A 21,710-nucleotide genomic window follows, 5' to 3' on the forward strand; every position below is an offset into this window, starting at 1 on the left:
CTCTTGACGTTAGTCCTGGAACGCGGCACGTCGAACGATCGTCTAACATGGTAGTGTCTCCAGCAAAGTGATCATCTGCAGCAACACGCAGAACAATGAAGTAAAATGGCCGATAGTTGTCCAATCAAGAAGCGTGCACGAATATGCACACTGAGTTTCAGGCCATTTGAAGAAACACGCGGCGTCGGACGCGCCTCCGAAGTTCGCGTCCCCAAATGAGGACGCCGTGTCGCAAAGGGTTAATGCCTTCAGGTAGTATGCGAGGGATTATTGGTCAGCTGCCAGCTCGTAAAAAGATCACGTGCTACGTGACGCCACCAGGCAAAAAAAGAGTGTTCCACACTCGCCGCCATGGCTGCGACTGGCGCTGACTAACACTCCTACGTTTAAATCAACATATATACCCCAAAAAGTGGACGGGAGGATGACCGCCGCCGTAGCTCAGTGGTAGAGCATCGGACGCGTTATTCGAAGGTCGCAGGTTCGGTCCCTGCCGGCGGCAAGTCATCTTTTCGTCCACTTTACTTTCTTCACGTTTATGTTCTAAGTACTACAGATAACACCCCCTATACTTTCCTTGGCGTTATTGTCTGTAAGTTCTCATTAATATTGTGTCTAACAAAGATAAACGAGCCCTTAGAAAATCATCTCCTTTCCTTCATTCACAGCGAGGGCCTCGTCCTGACAGACTTAATGCCTTCAGGTAGTATGCGAGGGATTATTGGTCAGCTGCCAGCTCGTAAAAAGATCACGTGCTACGTGACGCCACCAGGCAAAAACAAGAGTGTTCCACACTCGCCGCCATGGCTGCGACTGGCGCTGACTAACACTCCTACGTTTAAATCAACATATATACCCCAAAAAGTGGACGGGAGGATGACCGCCGCCGTAGCTCAGTGGTAGAGCATCGGACGCGTTATTCGAAGGTCGCAGGTTTGGTCCCTGCCGGCGGCAAGTCATCTTTTCGTCCACTTTACTTTCTTCACGTTTATGTTCTAAGTACTACAGATAACACCCCTTATACTTTCCTTGGCGTTATTGTCTGTAAGTTCTCATTAATATTGTGTCTAACAAAGATAAACGAGCCCTTAGAAAATCATCTCCTTTCCTTCATTCACAGCGAGGGCCTCGTCCTGACAGACTTAATGCCTTCAGGTAGTATGCGAGGGATTATTGGTCAGCTGCCAGCTCGTAAAAAGATCACGTGCTACGTGACGCCACCAGGCAAAAAAAGTGTTCCACACTCGCCGCCATGGCTGCGACTGGCGCTGACTAACACTCCTACGTTTAAATCAACATATATACCCCAAAAAGTGGACGGGAGGATGACCGCCGCCGTAGCTCAGTGGTAGAGCATCGGACGCGTTATTCGAAGGTCGCAGGTTCGGTCCCTGCCGGCGGCAAGTCATCTTTTCGTCCACTTTACTTTCTTCACGTTTATGTTCTAAGTACTACAGATAACACCCCCTATACTTTCCTTGGCGTTATTGTCTGTAAGTTCTCATTAATATTGTGTCTAACAAAGATAAACGAGCCCTTAGAAAATCATCTCCTTTCCTTCATTCACAACGAGGGCCTCGTCCTGACAGACTTAATGCCTTCAGGTAGTATGCGAGGGATTATTGGTCAGCTGCCAGCTCGTAAAAAGATCACGTGCTACGTGACGCCACCAGGCAAAAAAAGAGTGTTCCACACTCGCCGCCATGGCTGCGACTGGCGCTGACTAACACTCCTACGTTTAAATCAACATATATACCCCAAAAAGTGGACGGGAGTATGACCGCCGCCGTAGCTCAGTGGTAGAGCATCGGACGCGTTATTCGAAGGTCGCAGGTTCGGTCCCTGCTGGCGGCAAGTCATCTTTTCGTCCACTTTACTTTCTTCACGTTTATGTTCTAAGTACTACAGATAACACCCCCTATACTTTCCTTGGCGTTATTGTCTGTAAGTTCTCATTAATATTGTGTCTAACAAAGATAAACGAGCCCTTAGAAAATCATCTCCTTTCCTTCATTCACAGCGAGGGCCTCGTCCTGACAGACTTAATGCCTTCAGGTAGTATGCGAGGGATTATTGGTCAGCTGCCAGCTCGTAAAACGATCACGTGCTACGTGACGCCACCAGGCAAAAAAAGAGTGTTCCACACTCGCCGCCATGGCTGCGACTGGCGCTGACTAACACTCCTACGTTTAAATCAACATATATACCCCAAAAAGTGGACGGGAGGATGACCGCCGCCGTAGCTCAGTGGTAGAGCATCGGACGCGTTATTCGAAGGTCGCAGGTTCGGTCCCTGCCGGCGGCAAGTCATCTTTTCGTCCACTTTACTTTCTTCACGTTTATGTTCTAAGTACTACAGATAACACCCCCTATACTTTCCTTGGCGTTATTGTCTGTAAGTTCTCATTAATATTGTGTCTAACAAAGATAAACGAGCCCTTAGAAAATCATCTCCTTTCCTTCATTCACAGCGAGGGCCTCGTCCTGACAGACTTAATGCCTTCAGGTAGTATGCGAGGGATTATTGGTCAGCTGCCAGCTCGTAAAAAGATCACGTGCTACGTGACGCCACCAGGCAAAAAAAGAGTGTTCCACACTCGCCGCCATGGCTGCGACTGGCGCTGACTAACACTCCTACGTTTAAATCAACATATATACCCCAAAAAGTGGACGGGAGGATGACCGCCGCCGTAGCTCAGTGGTAGAGCATCGGACGCGTTATTCGAAGGTCGCAGGTTCGGTCCCTGCCGGCGGCAAGTCATCTTTTCGTCCACTTTACTTTCTTCACGTTTATGTTCTAAGTACTACAGATAACACCCCCTATACTTTCCTTGGCGTTATTGTCTGTAAGTTCTCATTAATATTGTGTGTAACAAAGATAAACGAGCCGTTAGAAAATCATCTCCTTTCCTTCGTTTTACAAGACTATATTTCGGCCCAATTGGGCTCTCCCACAGGTAGTCACGCCAAATAAGATGCTTTGGCGTATGGGGATCCGTGAGCCACAACAACACAACCGTGTACATTGTGGAAAGCGATCTAATTTCCGTTATCGCAGTGCGTTCCCTGTGTAAATGTAACGTTTTTTGCACAGTGTTGTTGTTCTAGAAATGTATTGACGCTTTTTGTTCCCCGCGAGCCATAATATCGTATAACCAGTGAATTTTTATTGATTACGCGAGTCGATAAAATATACATCGTCTGATTATTCCCTTAATAGATGCTTTTCGTTTATTACCGCTGCTTTATTTTTACCATGGCGAATGAACTAATAATAATTTTAGTATTAATATAGTTCTCATTATTGTGTAATTCGGTTTGTACTGCTGTTGTTCTTGTATATCGAATATTCGAAGTATAAAGGGTGCTCGCTTTTTGTACTGCCCCCTTACACAATGCGTCATCTGAGGCCTGTGAAGTATTTTTCAATAAAGAAATAAATAAATAAATAAGTAAATAAATAAATAAATAATTAAATAAATAAATAAATAAATTGAACAGACCCATACCTTCGCGTTAGCGTTCCGGACCACTGTACATCTGTATAAAATGATGGAGGTATCACAGTAGTTACTATCAAAGAAAAAGGATAGTGTACAAGTATTCCATATACACTTGAAACGAAAGAAAAATATATACATGCCACGGGTTCAGCAGCCACGCACATACGTGCTATTTTCCGAGTAAGTCAAGGAAGTTAGGCTTAATTGATCTCTACGGGAACACGTTGAGGCAGACATATACCTTCGTATCCCTGCGTCATTTTTCAACGTATGATAAGTGACCTCCGCTGCTATGAAAAGCAGCCAACCCTACTTTCCTCTTACGGGCCGCGTTGGAGCCTCAAGCACAAAATTCCTTGCGCTATGGCCGACCAGAGCTCCGCTCCACCAAACATTCGCGCCATCGCACGTAAGTGATTACAAACGCCACTTCTGCGCATGACAATTTCGGGCCGCCTCGTAACGTAGTCTACGAAGACGCGGCATGAGAGACACCGAAGGCGGCTCAGATAAGGAAGGAATTCGTAAAAAATGGCGCTAGGCTACGCCCGAGAGACGCAGGAGCTCGAGGCGCTGATCAACGTCGCAGCTCTGAACATCGTGAGAGCACCGTAGCTCAGCAAAGGTAACGTAATTTCGCGTTGCACACGAGGCAAACATAGAAACGTTCACTTGCGGATAATGTGAGGGGTGCACCAGTTGCTTGAAGGCACAAAAAAAAGAAAAGAAAGAAAAGGCACGTTTTCTTCTCCGCGTAGCATTTGCGCCAGGAATAGATTGCGTGTAGCGCAGGTAGACTCTAAATGAGGTCCTAGTTAAATGCTGGCTTTGTGCAGGAAACCAGGCGAAAAATGTCCGGTTTCTCGGCTATATCTGGCATTTGAAGCGAGACCTGATTAAGAGTGTACTGGAAAAATAACGCCGTTATCAAAGCTAGTAGGTAATGATATATAAAAACCACAACACGATATATATATATATATATATATATATATATATATATATATATATATCTATATGTATATATATAGGTTGTGGTTGTTTCTTTAGAAAACACCGTTTTTTAAATAAAAATTCTCTGACAGACACGCTCCATTCGTTATCACACAGGTGCTCTATATACTTTGCGGCATCAGGAATGATAATGAGGAAACTAATTAAGAAATACTCGGCCATTAATCTTTTATTATTGACTTGAGGAAAGTTGTTTAGGATGAAAACTTGTAGTACTTGCAAATTTATGGCATACCCATTTTCTACACATCGCGAAAGTTGCACACAATTCGAGATATTAAAGACCTAACTGTTAGGGCGAAATCGCAACTGATCGCGCCCGGCGCGCGAAAAATGCCGCCTGTCTGTTACGTCAGAACGGAACTACCCGTGACGAAGAAGTGACGACATTTGAATGAAGGTGCGTCGTGGCCGTATCTTTTCGTTCAAAGCGGCAAGTCATCTCACTTGCGCCGGCGCATCGCCTTACCTTTGCGCGTGGTGTTTGGTGCTTATCTCTTTCTTTCGAGCTGCGCGCAAGACAACCGCCATATCAACGTTTTCATTCCCGATCAAGTATAAAACTCAGGGGCAGCCAGTGCGGCGCTTCTTCTTTGCACACAGACTAAATAGTTTTTCGTTCCTGTTCATAGTTTAAGAAAGAGACAGATAAGCACCGCACATTGCACCCAAAGAATAATGTCAAATCGTGTATTTCAGAATGCTTGCATGCAAGCATTCTGAAATACACGATTTGACATTATTAACCTAACCTAACCTAAGCTTGTCAGATGGAGTTCCTGTCTTACGCGACAGAGAGTACGCGTTTTCTGCGCGCCGGGCGCGATCAGTTTCGATTTCGCCCTTAAAATTTGATTATGAATATCTTGAACTACGTGCAACATTCCTAATTTCTAAAAAAATGGGTATGCCATAAATTCGTGCGCACTCCAATAATCAGAACTTTAAATAACGAGCTCGCGTTAATTTTATCTTCAACGTCATTTTAGTTGCGGCAAAATATTTGCGCCTCGACAAGTACACGTGGGCGAAAACGACTGGAGCGCCACTGTCGGAATATTTTCCTGAACAACACTGCGGATATATATATATATATATATATATATATATATATATATATATATATATATATATATATATATATATATATATATATATATATATATATATAAACGGTAATGCATATACTTAACGGTAAATGTTCAGTGTGAGGCCATTTTTATGGCCTCACAATTGTATGGCTTCTACGAAGCCGTACAGTTTTGTCGCGACTGAATCCGTCAAATAATACCTTAATCAAGTCGCATTCAATGTTAATTGCAACAGTTGGCCTGTGGTCAAACTTTTGGGCGCAGCCACCGAGTATGAAATTGTACATACCACCGGCATAACACAGTGAACACGGGAAGCGAAGATGTGTCGTTATGTGAGATGAGTCGGCCGATACCTTTGTTTTAAGACATACGTTGCAGATATGATTTGGTGTTCACTTCTTCAAATGAGTCTCGGTATAAACGCGTATAAATTGTTGTGATGAATGCGCAACACACAGAGAATATACGAGAACCGTTTTGTACCGAGTGTGTTCCTGCGTGCAAGATCTATTATGCCAACATATATGCCGCCCGTGCAAAACGCGTCCAGGTGCGAACGATGACATCCAAAGGTATAGCGCATCCAAGACGGGATGCTATGGACGCTATGCATCACCAACAAGGCCGCCGTGCAAGCTTAGTGAACGATCAGCATCCTTGAACTACAGAAGGGAACCAACGGGAAAGAGAGCAGAGGCAGGGACGTTAGCCAGTTGATAAAAAAGAACTGGTATGCTACCTTACACTGGGGTAAGGGGTGGTAGAGCTTCAAGGTTAGGTGTGGAGAGAAAGAGGGAGAGGGGGAAGCACACACACACGAAGTCACACTCCTCACAGCTAGAGTATCGCTATTCTTCTATAACCGCCGGTGCAAATCAGTTTTGTTCATGAAGCCTTGGTTGCCTTTATCAACGATGGCTTCTGAGGACGACAGATTGAACGCGTTCTGATAGGCTCACATCGGTGGCCAGAAATATTGATGTAGTAAGTGTAATAGATATTCGTACTTTTCCAGGTAGTTGTTGCGTGAGGGAAAAGGGTTAGCGCGTGCAAATTGCTTTGACCTTTACAGAAAACAACTAGGTCTTGCATCAAAGCGACTTGACCACGCACTGAAGGTCAGGGAATTTCCTTGTGGAGTTGACGCCTTGCGTGATTCCTTTTTTTTTTTTGTTAGAACTGTTGGAGTCTTGAACTTTTGGCCATCGAGCATTGTATACGTCACATCAAATGATGATTTTATCCACGAATTGGAATAATTTGTTGATCTACCTAGTTTAGTATGTAACCTCCTCGCTGTAATGTCATTCGCGGTGATGCAGGTAATTACTAAATAAGTAATAGCGTAAATTAGCGTGTTTTACTGTTCTTGCGGTATCCAGATTCCGGAAGTATTGGTTACAAGTTCACAGCTCGTTCTTTTTTTTTTTGCTGATGACATGAAAATAAAAAAAAAATAAAGAAAGAGGAATGGTGATTACCTGATTTACGCTGGATAGCTTGTGGCACCGAGGAAACCACGAGGAACACAACGTACACGTTCAATTGCACATAACTACCAAGGGAGGACAAAAGACGATTCTGGCGTTCTTGAGAAACGCAATTTCGGGACGAGCACCCATAAAGATCTTGATGACACTTTAGGAAATCGTCACACTACGCAAAAACACATTGTTGTGCTGCAGCCGACAAAACAGGCGTTCATGCTTCAAGGAACAAAGTGTGGTGACGACGTTAAAATTTTTTCCTATTCGCGGTCACGACCAAATCTTACGAACAGGGCTTACTATGAACGTGATCCGTGGGGATACGACGAGCCACAGGAAACGACGTTTGTTTTTTTTTTTCGTTGTTCACTTTCTAAATTTCACAACGCACAGCACAATTTGCACACCTTATCACAGTGCCTTCTGGCTCGTCCTCAGAAAATATGCCGCCAGCTCGCTGCTGAAAATATTCTTCTGTACTTCTCGAACAAACCAACAAAATATCGGTTGTGGATAAATAACACGAGGCCCCTGACGTCCGTTCAAAATGCGCAGGCGCTGAGTAGTTGCTTCTGAAGCTGCCTCCCTGAATACCTGTTGTAAAGAACCACTGAAAACAAGAGCGGCACAAACGGTGACCGGGGTGCACGACCTCAACGAAGAGCGCGGGTTGTCTTCTTTGCTGGCAGTAGATATGAACCGATGAACCGATTAACACGCACAGTCCACCAAAAATCACGGACAATAGGTTCACAAATCGGTGCCGGCGACTTGGCTGAAACAATTCGTTGAGAATCTCACACAATTCCTTGAGAATGTGAATTCCAGGTCTTCAGGCTGTGCCCGAACTGCGAACGAACAACGCCCACCACAGGAGCACGTCGCAGTGAGCCTCGCCGACAACACACCCCAAAACAATCTCTAGCCTTGCCCAACAGTTTGCTCCTTTCGGCAAGTGGCCCAGTCGAATGAAGTATAAAGTCACACAGAATGAACTGTTAACACCGGCACCGCCGCAGCTGCAACGCTCAGACGACGACCACGACGAGGAGGGGAAAACGTGTCGAGCTTGCCAGGGCGAGAGTTCACGAGAGCTGCCCTTCCTCTCCGTTAGGCCCACAGCCGCGAGATGCTCAGGGAAAGCCCCGGGGAGCTTCCCTTCCCTAAGCAACGGTGAAACGGGAGAGCCGACGGTTCGAATAACGCAGCCTTTTGCGGGGAGCGCTAAAGAGAGAGAGAGAGAGAGAGAACGCTCCCGGTTCGCGGGCTTTGGCCTTCCCCGCTTCCTAGTAGCCAAGGAGTTTCCATCTCCGTAGGCTATTACTATTATTATTTCGTTTTGCGCGAGCCTCCGAAAACAAGGCAGTTCGAGCGGTCCGCGTGGCTCAGGCTTCGTGGTTCCACTGCGCATGCGTCGATGTAGTGCGGCGCCATCTAGGGGCGACGCGAACGAAACAAAACAAAAGTATCTACCTCTTCGAGCACCTCTCCGGTGCCGAAACGACAGGCTTGCAAACATCGACAATGCACAATTTGTTTTCCCGACAGTTCTCTGGCTGTGTTCCTTTTCTGACCATGTCACCCTTTTAGGAATCTATAAAGCTTGAAAAATAGAATAAACTAAAAAGTACATAAATTTCTGTTATTACAATAGTGCGCACCAGACGTTCTCGCTTTAATTGCGCGCCTTGAGAGAAAGCCAAATATTGATTTTCTATGTGAGGCTGATAATTGGATGCAGCCTTTGTGCTGCTTTCAATGCAGAGACCTAGAAAAGTTATGTGGCTTTCATGGAAGTCTCCAGGATAATTGAGGCACGGTAAAAAAATGCGTTATCTGTACTTGTGTTAGCATTTTACGCATTCTGAGTGCCATCGTGAAGTTTACGTGTTCAGGAAAATTGAACGGATGAATTCTGTAGGAAGAGATATTGCTTTGTCTGCTCGTCTAGTGTGTACTAGAACAGGGGAGTGCCCGGAACGGTCGCACCACCAATGTGGAGAAAGTGAAGCCCAAGCAGGGTCAATCTGCTTGTGGCGCTGCGATCGGTAGTGTGCAACTTTCAGTCGTTTAAGAATTGCGCGCGGCTTCACCAAAGTGGTGCAGGGGTAGAATGCCTGCTTCCCATTCAAAAGGCCCGCGTCGAAATCGCAGCTGTAGATTGATTGATTGATTGAAATAACTTTAAGCTGTAGATGGTGGGTTTTTATTCTTAGTGTCACCTTTTACAGCTGTATTGGTTTTTCCTTTGTTGAGTCTCGCATTCGCGAAAGAAAGAGGAAAGAAAATAGGAAAAAAATAACACAGACGTAAACGCGAATAAGTGGTCACATGGAAAATGTCTATTTCCCCTATATTTCCCCTTTCCCAAATGAGCAGGCAGGCGTTATGCCCTCTTAGGTGGCAGTTGTCAGCCTGTTCCCTCCTTATTTCCTCTGTGTCTTTGTGTTTTCTATCTATTCAAACGAAATAAATAAACAATTAAATAATTCGCGAAAATCCCGGGGGCTATACTTTACGCTTTTATTGAATCTCGGGCGGTGGCGCTGCAAATAACTACGCTCACTGTCAAATTTCTTCTATTTTACTTCACATTTTCCGTTACTTTTTGAAGCGACACGTAGCAATTGAAGCTAGTTTTAAGAAACAAAGGAAAACCAATACAGCAGCAAACGGCGACACTAAGAATAAAAACCCGCCATGTACAGCTGCGACTCGAACCGGGGGTTTTTGAGTGGGAAACGGGCATTCTACCCCTGCACCATTTTGGGCGGAGCGGGGCGCAACTCTTAAACGACGACACATTGCGTATTACGGATAGCAGCGCCACAAGCGGACTGACCTGCTTGGGCTTCAGTTTTCGAAGCTCGTTCCGAGCACTGCCCTGCTCTAGTACACTGTCGCTCGGCGCTGGACAATCCATAGAGTTTCCTAAAATGACCTAGAGGGAACTCTGGCGCTGCGATCGTGCAGCCACCATGGGAATGATGGGTAGTACACGGATTTGCCTAGTCTTCGTGCTTGTGGGCTTCGAACGCACTTGTGGCTTTGTTTATTGCTATGTTTTGGTTTTCTTTCGGATAAAAGAATGGATCGTTGTGAACTTCGTGACCACATTTGAATCGGTGAGCCTAAAGAAGTTAAAGTGGTGAAGTGAAACTGCTCATTTTTGCTGAACTTTGTTTTGCGACAAAGCGGATGCAGACGACGCGGAGCCAAACGGAGCCGAAAGAACGAAGTTTAGACAAATCCGTGTACTCCCCATGGTTCCCATACTGGCTGAAGCGCGATGCATTGCAGCTCCCATAGACACTAGCGCAAGAGTTCCCTCTAGTAAGTATTGTAGGAAACTCTATGGGACAATCCTTACAGCAGGCTCAAATCATGCCAACGGTGTAGATGATTATGTCGGCTCAGACGCCTCGAAAGCCAACGCGATCTTCTTCTTCATATCGGTCGTTGGAAAATCTTCCCCAGCACCCTTGTAAAATCACTGCCTCCGGGAGCGGAGGCATGGGAAGCTTTTTGCACCTCACCTGGGTTTGCACTACCTCCGTGATCGGTCGACCAAGCGACGATGTCATGTGATGACGCCATCATGTGACGTCGCGTTATGAGTGGTTATTGTGACGTCACGAATCTGGCAGTCTGTGCCGTCACGGTGACGTAATATGGTGACGTCATCACGTAATGATGATTTTTTTGTATTACTTATGTTGACGGCGACGCCGCCAACGATAACTTTTCGTGTGTGATGAGGCATGCCTCGGCCATAGGGAACCCAAGCTCAAGTTTGTGCTCGACGCTCGCGCGGCCGAGCTATGCGTTGCTGGGGGTGGGCGCTGCCGGCGAAAGCGGTTTGTCGCCAGATTTGGTAGCGGCAGCGGCAAGGACAGGTGCGCGCATGCGCTCCTCATTCACCCCTGAGCACTGCTAATCAGCAATAGTTATGTTGCGATGCACCCCTGATACAATCTGAGAGCTCTGCACGTGCGCGGTTGTGGGGGACCCCGGCGTGCGTATCTCATTTCTCGACGCCGTAGGAAATATGTTCAGCGTACTTTCCAGAACGTGCGCTACGCTGGAGCTCACCCAGGCATGTGGCGTACCTATTCGTCGCAAGGCCGTAAAACGGCAATGGCACCCGAGAAAAAAGAAACAAGGAAAATGCTGCCTTCCACCAGTGCATAGTTCACGGGTGAAGGAAACAACTTCTCGGAGAAGCAACTTAACATATATGGCAACATCGAGCTTCTCGGCGAGCGTAAGCGTAAAGGAAAACACAGGTCGGGGAGTGCGCGCGCAAATATTTGAAACGCGCGCAGCATCTTCGCACCAAATAGCACCACCGAACTCGCGCGCCTGCGTGTGTTTGTACAGACAGCGCATATCTTGGCCGTCGAGACCTAGAATGCTGCCCCGGTATGCGCGATGCAAAAGAGCGTCGCTGTCTGTGTGGCAGCATGTTGGTCCTCGGCTCATACCGACGTTGTTTGTCCATGAAACAATGCTGCGCTGTGAAAAGTACTGAGGTGCATCTAGGAAGAAATTTTTTATCGTTGTGAATTGTTGGAATGAAAAACATTGCTGTTTTTACAATGACCACTCGCTCTGCACAATTTGTTCCATGTGTGTAACGTGCGAATACATGGGACAATATGATGTACACGAGTGCATAATCTGCTATAGACACATTCTGGCCCATTAGCTGCATACTAGCCATTTACTTTGCTGGGCTACGAAGATTTGTAATTACAGTAACCGACAGTATCGTTCTAAGGAGGTATACCTCTTGTTAAATCTACCGCGGGAAAACGTTGGCGGGAAACGCCATGACGCGGGCGTAAGGCAGTGCTGCGCGTGAGCACGGAATAAAAAAATTGGCCGCGTATCTGAGTGCTTTGCTGCAAATGTCGTCTAAAGACGATAGAAGAGGCGCTGCGTGAGATATGGACGCCATCTGGCAATACGTCGGAAACATGAGTGATGTGTTGCGGGCTGGTAGTCCCGGGGCAACAGCAGGCGAAAACCGGCGGTGACCAACGCGACCGGCGGGGACGCCAGCCAGCCTGAACACGCGGTTTGGCTCGAAGCGCTGAAGCAGAAGAAACGTTTGCACTCAATGAGTACTCTCCACACACTCTTTTATTTACACGTCGGCTTGGTAAAACAGGAATGCCAGAGCGGCGCCCCATGGCATTCGTACAGTGCATTACAGAACTGAAACCGAAACACAACAATGAGCTCGTGCAGAGGGCACGGAGGAAGGCAATTTTCAGCGCAGTTGCATTTTCAGCGCAGCTTAAGAAACTAGGGTCTTTAGAATTACGTATGTATGCATTTTCTATTAAAGGAACACACCACCTAATACTTACCTAGTGGTGTTGCGGCTCAGATATGCGTAATGTTTGCTTTTTGGTCGACAATGTACACAAGTAAGAACCTAGTCAGCCGTTCAAGATGACTGACCCTTGGGCAAGTGGTCCAACTTTGGCCGAGTGGCCGAATCGAGTGACGTGCCGACAAAGAGAAAGACAGGAAGATAGACAAAAATTTCTTCGTTTAAGTGTCCCAAGAAAGACTATCGTATTTAAAAGAAGAAGTGTTCAACCAGGGCAACACGGGTGTAGGCCTCTTCTCTGTCGCAACATTATTGGTGCCGAAAACCCGGGAGAAGGCCGACATCCTCCGCACCGATACCGTACCGAGAATGGACAAGTTACGTAGGCATCGAGGCGCCCTTCGCGGTGCCACTACTCGACGCCTGTCCGAAGCCAGCGAGAACCTCCTGCAATGCACACTACCGTCTTTCGCCGACTTGCAGGAACTTATCGACGAGCTTCGCGTCAAGGACTCTGCTCTTGCTGAACTGGATAAACAGATCGCCTATGCCCTTGACTGTGAGGAGCTTGACGAGGAAATTACGGGCGCTTTTTGAGTACCACGAGAAGATCGTGAAAGCCGTCAGCAGGCTTCGGTCCGCGCTGAACGCGCGTGCATCGGTTGGTCCTACCGTCATCGAAGCCAACCAGCCGAGGCATGCGGATACAACTGACGGACCCAGCAGCTCCATGGAAGCTGCCCGCTCGGACACCATCGACCACAGCCTCGCCGGGCACAGCAGGCCACGAGCACCGGGCTTCCGAGTTGTTTGCCGAAACTTCAAGTACCCACCTTCAGCAGCGAGAACCGTGAGTCACCGGGTTTCTGGGAGCACTGAGGCGGCCACTAACACGCACCCCAAGCTCACAGACATCGAAACGTTTAAGTGCTTGAAGCCTAACTTGGCCGGCGCTACGAGGCGAGCCACCGAAGGAACACGCCTGACTGAGGAGAATTACAACGTTGCCGTCAAAGTGTCCACCGAAGGGTATGGCCGGAAAGATCTCGTCGATGATCACACAGACAGCCTGCTTGCCATTGAGCCGATCCAGTCTTCGTCCCAAGTATCAAGGCTGCAGGACGTGCACGACAAAATTGAGTTCAGGACCAGCTGTTTGGTCAGCCTTGGTACGCGGTTTGCAGAGAACGCGGCTGCTCCACACCGAGTACTGTTGCGCTCATTGCCAGAAGAACTGGCTATCCTGTACCGTAAGCGCACAAAGACCGAAACAGACATCGCGGACTCTGCAGGGCAATCGAGAGAAGAGAAAGTGAAGGAAAACCTGAAGTTCATTGAAGCTGAAGTGGAAAGTCGGGAACGGAGACGAATCTCACGTGAGAAAACCACCTCAGAGAAAGTGTCAGAAAACCGTGAGGCAGCGGACACCTCGACATCGCCTCATCTACCGACCACCATAGCAGTGACAGCGCGGTCATCATCACCAGGTGTTACTTCAAGGCTAAGTCAGACCGTCTGTCTTCTCTGCAGCATTCCAGGAGGCGTGACGCGTGATTTCCGAGCCACACCATCAGAAGAGGAAAACCGTGGACGGCTATGGAGGCACGGCATCGATAGGGAGGAGCCTCTTCCACCTGACGTCGAGGACTTTCGGAATTGGGCATCGGAACTTCCTGTTCTTTCTGACCATCGCTTTTCACGTTACCCGTCATTGACATCTGAAGACCATAGAGGCGTGACAGTACATGACCGCCCTCAAACGCAACTCTGCGAGGAAACGAAAGATGCACGGGCACTGAAACCCTCGCACCTCCTAACCGGCAAGCACGTCGTGCAGCAACCAGCAAGAACTGCAGGGTGTTTGCCTGGTTCCATCGCGCATGACCTGCGAAGGCATATGAAGTGTGAGCACGAGCTTCTGCAACGGTTGTGGAAAAGCAGGAAGAAAGAATATTTGCTTCGCCTGCGCTCCGCTCATCAGTGCCATCCGTCCTCGTTCCGACTGCACGTTGGCGACATTATGGTTGTCCAGAATGACAACGTGCCGGTACCGCAGTAAAAGTCACTAGAGTGGTCAAGGCGTATCCAGGCAAGGACGGCATAGCGAGATACTTCAAGCTCGCCTACCCAAACGGTCATCAAGTCCGGCGCACGGCTCAGCGGCTGTACCTACTGGATGCAAGCGACCACAGCGCGGCCCCGGGAGGATGTGGAATCTACCGCGGGAAAACGTTGGCGGGAAACGCCATGCCGTGCACAAGACGCGCGAAGAAGCGGGCGTAAGGCGGGGCTGCTCGTGAGCACGGAATAAAAAAGAACTGTTCAACCAGGGAAACACGGGTGTCGGCGTCTTCTCTGTCGCTACACCTCTGGCTACCGAAATCCACTAACAGCAATATGCTGCGTTGCTTTCTCTAGAGTGAAACTGTCAACGCCGTGGGAATGCGTCACCGGAAGCACCGCGGGCGTGAGGTCTTGTTTATGAATATAAATGTTCAATTCTCGTCCTTCTCTGCTATCTCACGCTGTAGTTTAACGTGCCAAATTTAGCGATTTTCAGTTTACATTATGTAACTTGATTAGTCGATTATGAGGCAAGACTTAACAGACTCGGGATTAGTTTTGACCATTCGAGATTCCTTGTGTGTACCAAACTGCATCTAAGCTGGCGGTCTTCCATTTAGCCGATCCCCCAAAGCAGCCTTCGGGGCCGGGAGTAGAACCCACGAACCCTCGAGCTTAGAGAGCAATGTCATGGGCCTGAGCCTCCAGGGCTGCTTGTGTAAGAACGGGATGCATGATGGCAGCTACGAAAACCGGTTTGTTGATTGCTAAGGCGATGGAGCTAAAAGTGTCTGCAGGTTTGACCGATAACGTTGGGGCAACATTTCGCAAATCTTTGTTTTTAGTTCGAGATGTATAAATACAGAATAAACTATTTTATTCGGGTAGAATGGCGGCATCGGAGTCAAGAATTATTTCTTAGAGACGTATCCTAATTCTGCGGGCACAGAAAATAAAAAAAATGTGGACTTAACATCGATAAATACGACTCTAGATTTGACTGTACAAGCAAATTACGTAAAGTGTTGTACTTGACGACACCACATCGTAAATGAACATAAACGTAGCGTAAGGACGCATTTTGAGCCTACAGGGTAGTGACAACAACTTCTTTAAATGAGTCTCTTAAAATGTTGAAGATATGCGGTGGCAAGCTTCATTAAGCACAGAAAGGGATTTTTCTGGTACACATACCACATCCGGAACTCCAACGTGGTTTTATTCTTACAATTATGCAAAGACAAATGATATTTTACGTCATGAATAATTAGAAGATATTGTTTACCTTCATTCTTGGTTATAAGAAAAGCACTTGTACATGATGCGCTTAGGCGTTACTTAATCTAAACAATAATCGCTATTATAAATATAAGTATTGCGTTGTGGAACTATCCGCAACAGAAAACCTTGTTCAAGCATAAAAAAAACGCTGTTGCAGGCTAAGCTTTACGTTTGTCGTGCTCAAATATAAATTTAGAGCATGAAGCTAAGTATCAATGATGATAACTGAATATTACAAGACTAACAATTGTACTGTAACGTTGTTCTTTATAATTTACGTCTGATTTCGTTCTAACCCCACTTACTCCATGCGTTCAGCCGTGTAAGGTATTTCTCAATAAATAAATAACAGTTGTTTGCGTGAGAAAGTGCAACAACAGAGCAACTGCAAGTATGCCCAGTGTCGGCAACCCTATAGCCTTTAGTTCATCCATGTTCCCTTATTTACTATGCGTCTCATACGCCGCTATTCCTAATGAAGCAAAAGACAACAACACACTTTGTCTATTAGTGCTTCCCTCCATACAGATGTATGTGGCTATTCCTCCTCGAATTCTTCGCGACGACTTACAGGTCATCGCTCTAAGGAAATGCGCTTTGTCCGTAACCCGTGGAAAACGAAAACAAATTGTTCTTCGATGCGTAACGCTACTCTCCTCATCACTTACTGAACACAATAGACTGAGCCAACTACACGCTCGAAGTTTTTTCTTCGACACGGCGCTCAAAAACTCGATGCTCAGGGCGCCAACGCCATGGCGCTTGTTAGCTATCTTTGTAGGGAGGATAGAAACTGAGCAAAAGCCATTCACCCCACACCCACACATTTCGTTGCAAACGTAAACGAGTAACTAAAAATACGGCGCCGGAAAAAAAAAAAGACTGAGATGGAGCGAAAGCTTAGAGTCGTTTCTGAAGCGTACCTAGACGAAAAAAAAAAAGCAAGGGGAATGTCTGGAAGCTACGAGGGATCAACATACGAAGACTTCGGCGCAACTGATACAATTGGTAAAAGTGGCCGCCGCCCGTTCTGGGACCACGTTGGCGAAAATGAACAGCGCGGCCTTTGCTCCTCGCTTTTCGCAGTTAGCCTCGGCACTGCTGATATCGTTCGTGCTCGCTGGAATATGCTCCGATGTCGGAGAAGGCGAGTGAATAGTAATAGATCAAAAAGCGCGTACGGGACCCTGCGCATGCGCACAAGTATGGTTTCTTCAAAGGTAACGCTAAAAATTTGGTTACCAACTAAAGATAGTCTTGGCTGTCCGCACAAAAGAAGCTTATACGTTTACCTTGAAATGTCAATTAACAGGCAAGTGTTTGGGCGATGGCACTGACGTCGCCATATGGCTACGCTGAGATCAACCAGAGCGCAGAAATAGGTCTATTTAAGCGACAGGGTGTGTTGTAGGCGCTGTTTGTAGCTTAGCTCCATCTGAATGTAGTAACCATCGATAAAAAGAAAACCTAATTAAGATATACAGCTTCTTCTTCTTGCGTAAGAGAACAGCACGAAAAAAAAAATTGTTGAGCGCGCTTTGCGGCTAAGCATATGCGGCGGCTCAGTGACTAAATGGCGTCGCGCTGCTGAATAACATGTCGCAGCTTAGATTCCTGGATGTTCTAGTGGCGTTCGTAGAATATGGGGAGTGTTTGAGGCGAAATATCTCGCACTCCGCGCTTTTAGTGAAAGTTACAAAGCAACAGGCATTCGCAGTAAGTCGACAGTAAACGGATGCCTTTCTGTTGCGTAACGGAGTTTCTTTCTGTTGCGTAAAGCTGTCTCTTGTGGGTTGAAGGCGCATGGATATACTATCAAATAAAAAAGATATGGAGAGAGGACACTCAGTGCCCGAAGGGCCACTTCTAAAAGCTCGGCAGGTCGTGTGTTTGAGACCAACCTCAGAATCTTGCATAAAAGTCGAATACTTTGTATACTCTGAAACATAGAAAAAAAGACACGGTATGGTGAGAGTTTTCAGTTCACGCATTCCTTTTTTTTTTGCTTGCCATTGTTTAAAGCCGGCCAGTTCAGTGCGAGCGCGCTACGGCTGTAACTTCGTAGTGCTCCACGGAAATTGTTGTTTCAGGATGTATTCGACCACCTTGTTCTTTCCTCTGGTTCTTCAAGTCAATTGTAAATTTCTCAGTTGTATAAAAGGAAATGAAGAAACAAAAATATTAGAACACGAGAAGAATAAAAAAGGAGTTAGATAAAAAAAAGCTCGTGCTAGATGTTACATCCGGAGAAAGCTCCATTTCGCGTAGAGAGACGGATGCAATTTTGGAAGGAAGATTTGCCAACGCAAGATCGATGAATGCATGGGTACGGTGGAGGTCATTGTTGCGTGGAATGGAAGGGGGCGACGCTGTCATGGGCGAAGTGCCGAATCGCCGATAGACAGTGACAGAAGGGCTTAAATGCCTCGTCGAAAGAAGAGGCTCTTGTCTCTTTTTTCTTATTGTATTTATTTCCTCTTCATTGAGTACTGAACTGCGACATTTCAGGAGAAAAGCAGGATAGAAAGTCGGCTGGGGATGAACGTGGTTGTGCAGGTGGCTAGAAGACAATGCCCTCGTTATTTTCAATTTGCTATAACACTGGGGCGCCCCATTGGCACAGGGGTGCGTCATTGAAAATCCGATTCCAGCAAAATGGAGAGTGAGCGAGCTACGACGGGGGGACGTAGAGATCAATGTCAAGGGAAGAAACTCTGAGTGGTTTCATTTGTTTTAGTGCAATCTTCAAATACGATCAAAGAAATAAAGAAAATGATAGCGGAAAATGTATTTATAGGCCGGGAAGAAACAGTGTTGCCTAAAACAGACATCGTAGACTGTACGATCGATTTATACACTCGGCAAGGGGCGAAAATTAAAGAGTCGGTGCACCCTGTCCGATCATGACAAAAATCACTACAGAAACACTGATATATATATATATATATATATATATATATATATATATATATATATACTGAAGAAGCTTTTCGAATGTGCCAAACGTACTTGGGAAGAGAAGAGACACAGCTATGAGGTTATGTTCATTTTATTTGCCAACAGTTTCGACCGGTGGACCCTGACGAAGAACGGTCCACCGGTCGAAACCCTTGGCAAATAAAATTAAGATAACCGACCGCTTAGTTGTGTCTCTTCTCTTCCCTATATATAATATCTGAAGAGATAACGACGTCATATGCAGCGTTACGAATCGTGGAGACACAACGCGCCCGCTGTAGCTACGTATGCTTTAATCGGCCCTTCAATACCGCGAAATGCTGTATTTTGTGCCAAGTGAACATTTCAACGTATACATGCTCTGGTGCAGGCGACGACAGACGCGCTGCATACTACTGGCCACGAAATCGAGCGGTGTCACCGCCTGACAGTTACTGACTGAACCACGGTAATGTGAATGATTCCTGGCATCGTCTGCTAGCCATGACGTTCTTGCATGTGCGCGTACGTCATGGACATCCTTACGCGGCAGTTTATTCTGCTGCGTTAGCATAGTTTTAAACGCTTTTACGTATGCCTATCACAATGCGCAGAAACGTTCGGCTTTGCTCGAGCAGTGGGAGAAGAGAACGCGAAAAACTGAGGCTGGAAAAATTACGCACAACGACGTCAAATTTTCATTCGCTACTCGACAGTGTTTGACAGGAGGAAATTCATGTTACTTTCATGTTCTTTGGAGCGGCTCTTGGTCCCTTTCACATACTCTGTTACTGTTAAATCTATACATGGTAATCCATTGAAAACTCACAAACACTGCATCGGTGGTCTGTGGCCACATCTGTAGCCCTTGCGTAAAAAGACGCCAAATAACCATCGTCATTTTTAATAACAGAAGAGGAGTGAAATATGAATGAAAGAAAATAGAGTGCGAATTAAAAGAGGGAGAAATAGCTTTGCATAACTTGGTGCGATATTCAGAAAGAGAAAATGGACAAGTGAACAGAACGAGCGTCAATTTCTCCAAGGCGAAGTTCATTTAGATTCAAACACAGAGATTGCAAACTTACAGAAGCAGCAAGTCAACACCAGTTGCAACCTATCTGTTTGACCAGTTTCCTAAGCCTGTTTTACTACGTTGATGTCTTTATAGCTATTTTATTCTTGAACCTGCGGGCAAGCCTTGTTAGTTAGCCGAAAACTTTCATCCACTGGAAATGTACAGAATGTTTCCAGTCTTGAAATTCTCCAACGACGGGGATGCCGCTTGCGCTAGTCCGCAAAGGTCATGTCTATATATAGGCACCACAGACACGACGACCGCCAGATCTTAAAAAGGCTCACTGAGTCTGAAAGCCATGTGACGCCTCGGCAGAAACCGCGAGTCGAGAGGTTGACCAGCAGCCCGGGAAGGCGTCTGGTGACCAGATATTCTGCTGGCCCGTACGGATAACAATAGGCGCTCGGCACCAGGCGCCAATAAACAAGCCGAAACTGCGAACAGCAGCGAATTTGTGCTTCTCTCTGCGGTGCGCGCTGAAGCGTAAATTCACACAGGAGGACCTCTGCTCGACATTTGTTCTCGCGTGCAGTGAAGTGAGGGAAGCATGGTTTTTATAGGGCCTACACGTTAGATATAAAAAGGCGCAAACGGACCATCATAAAAAAACATAAATAAACCGACAAGGAAGTATGCACTATAGGCGTCGTTACGTTTGCTACCCATAGTTATAGTGTAGAACAAGAAGAACAACAGCGGAGACAACAACAACAACCACTACCTAATTGAATTTTGCGCAGCGCGTGCACGATGCGCGGAACTCAGGTATCTGAACGCTTTATTATACCATGTGTAAACGCAACGTCTTACATTTTCGCGGCTTACATTCGCAAACTACTCGAAAAATCTGCCTCCAACTACATGCTGCTTCTATGGGGAAATAGACTGAGAAATCGAAAGAAGATGTTTAGAATGTGCCCTCGCACACTCTCATTAAAACTGCCATTGTTCACCTAATCAGAAATGGTAACACAACGCTTCCCAAGAAGCGCAGCACCCCTTTGGTGACTGTGGACAGTGACCACGCACGAGGCCGCGCTACCAGGCCGCTATCTCGCATAAAAGGCCGATGATCTAATTCTCATAAAGCTGCCCGAAGGCCACAACTCACATCTTCGTACGGTTGGCAGTGATACTGGAGGAACGTGTTTAGACGCTGGCGGTTATAAACCAATAGCAATATTGTGGCTGTGAGGAGCGTGATTATGTGTGCGAGTGTGTGCGCGCGCCTGTGTGTGCGTCTGTGTTGTGTGTGTGTGTGTGTGTGTGTGTGTGCGCTCCCTCTCCTTGTTTCGCTCTTTCGCTCTACGTCTAAATTTCAAACTTCCTCATTTTTAGATGCGAAGCAGCTTTTGGGCTGGGCTTTGTCCGTAGTTCTATTAGCGACCGTCCGCTTTGTAAAACCTACCATAGCCATCTGTAACATATAGAGCGCGCGCTCGCGCCAAGTAGAAGTCTTCTTCATCTTTTTCTTCGACCGCCTTGATGATGATACGTGCAGAGCACTTCAGGGGCCCGGGCTGCCGTATGCTGTCCTAGCTTGGCGTAACGCAGACAAAACCACGTGTGCTCAAACGCGCTAGCGCGTTCGAGCCTGTGTAAGGGGCTGGGTAAGACGCTGTGGCATATCCCCCTTACACTCTCTCAGCAATCACGTGATGGCGTCGGGAAACGAGATTCTGCAGACGCGCGATGAACCCGCGTGGCGTGCTCCAACAAGTGTTCGGGGCGAGTAACAGTGACAGGAACTACAGTGAATTCACGATGTGCTCCACGTGCAAGGACGCGTTAACATCGGGCAGGGTGCCCGTGATGAATGGAAATTTAAGCCGACTCATGCGCTCCTTCGCATACCCACATGGTTCCCTTTAGTGGAAGATGGTGAAATTTTTTTCTCCGCTGTAGGGTAAC

The sequence above is a fragment of the Rhipicephalus sanguineus genome, chromosome 11, assembly GCF_013339695.2.
Source record: "Rhipicephalus sanguineus isolate Rsan-2018 chromosome 11, BIME_Rsan_1.4, whole genome shotgun sequence".
Lineage (NCBI taxonomy): Eukaryota > Metazoa > Arthropoda > Arachnida > Ixodida > Ixodidae > Rhipicephalus > Rhipicephalus sanguineus.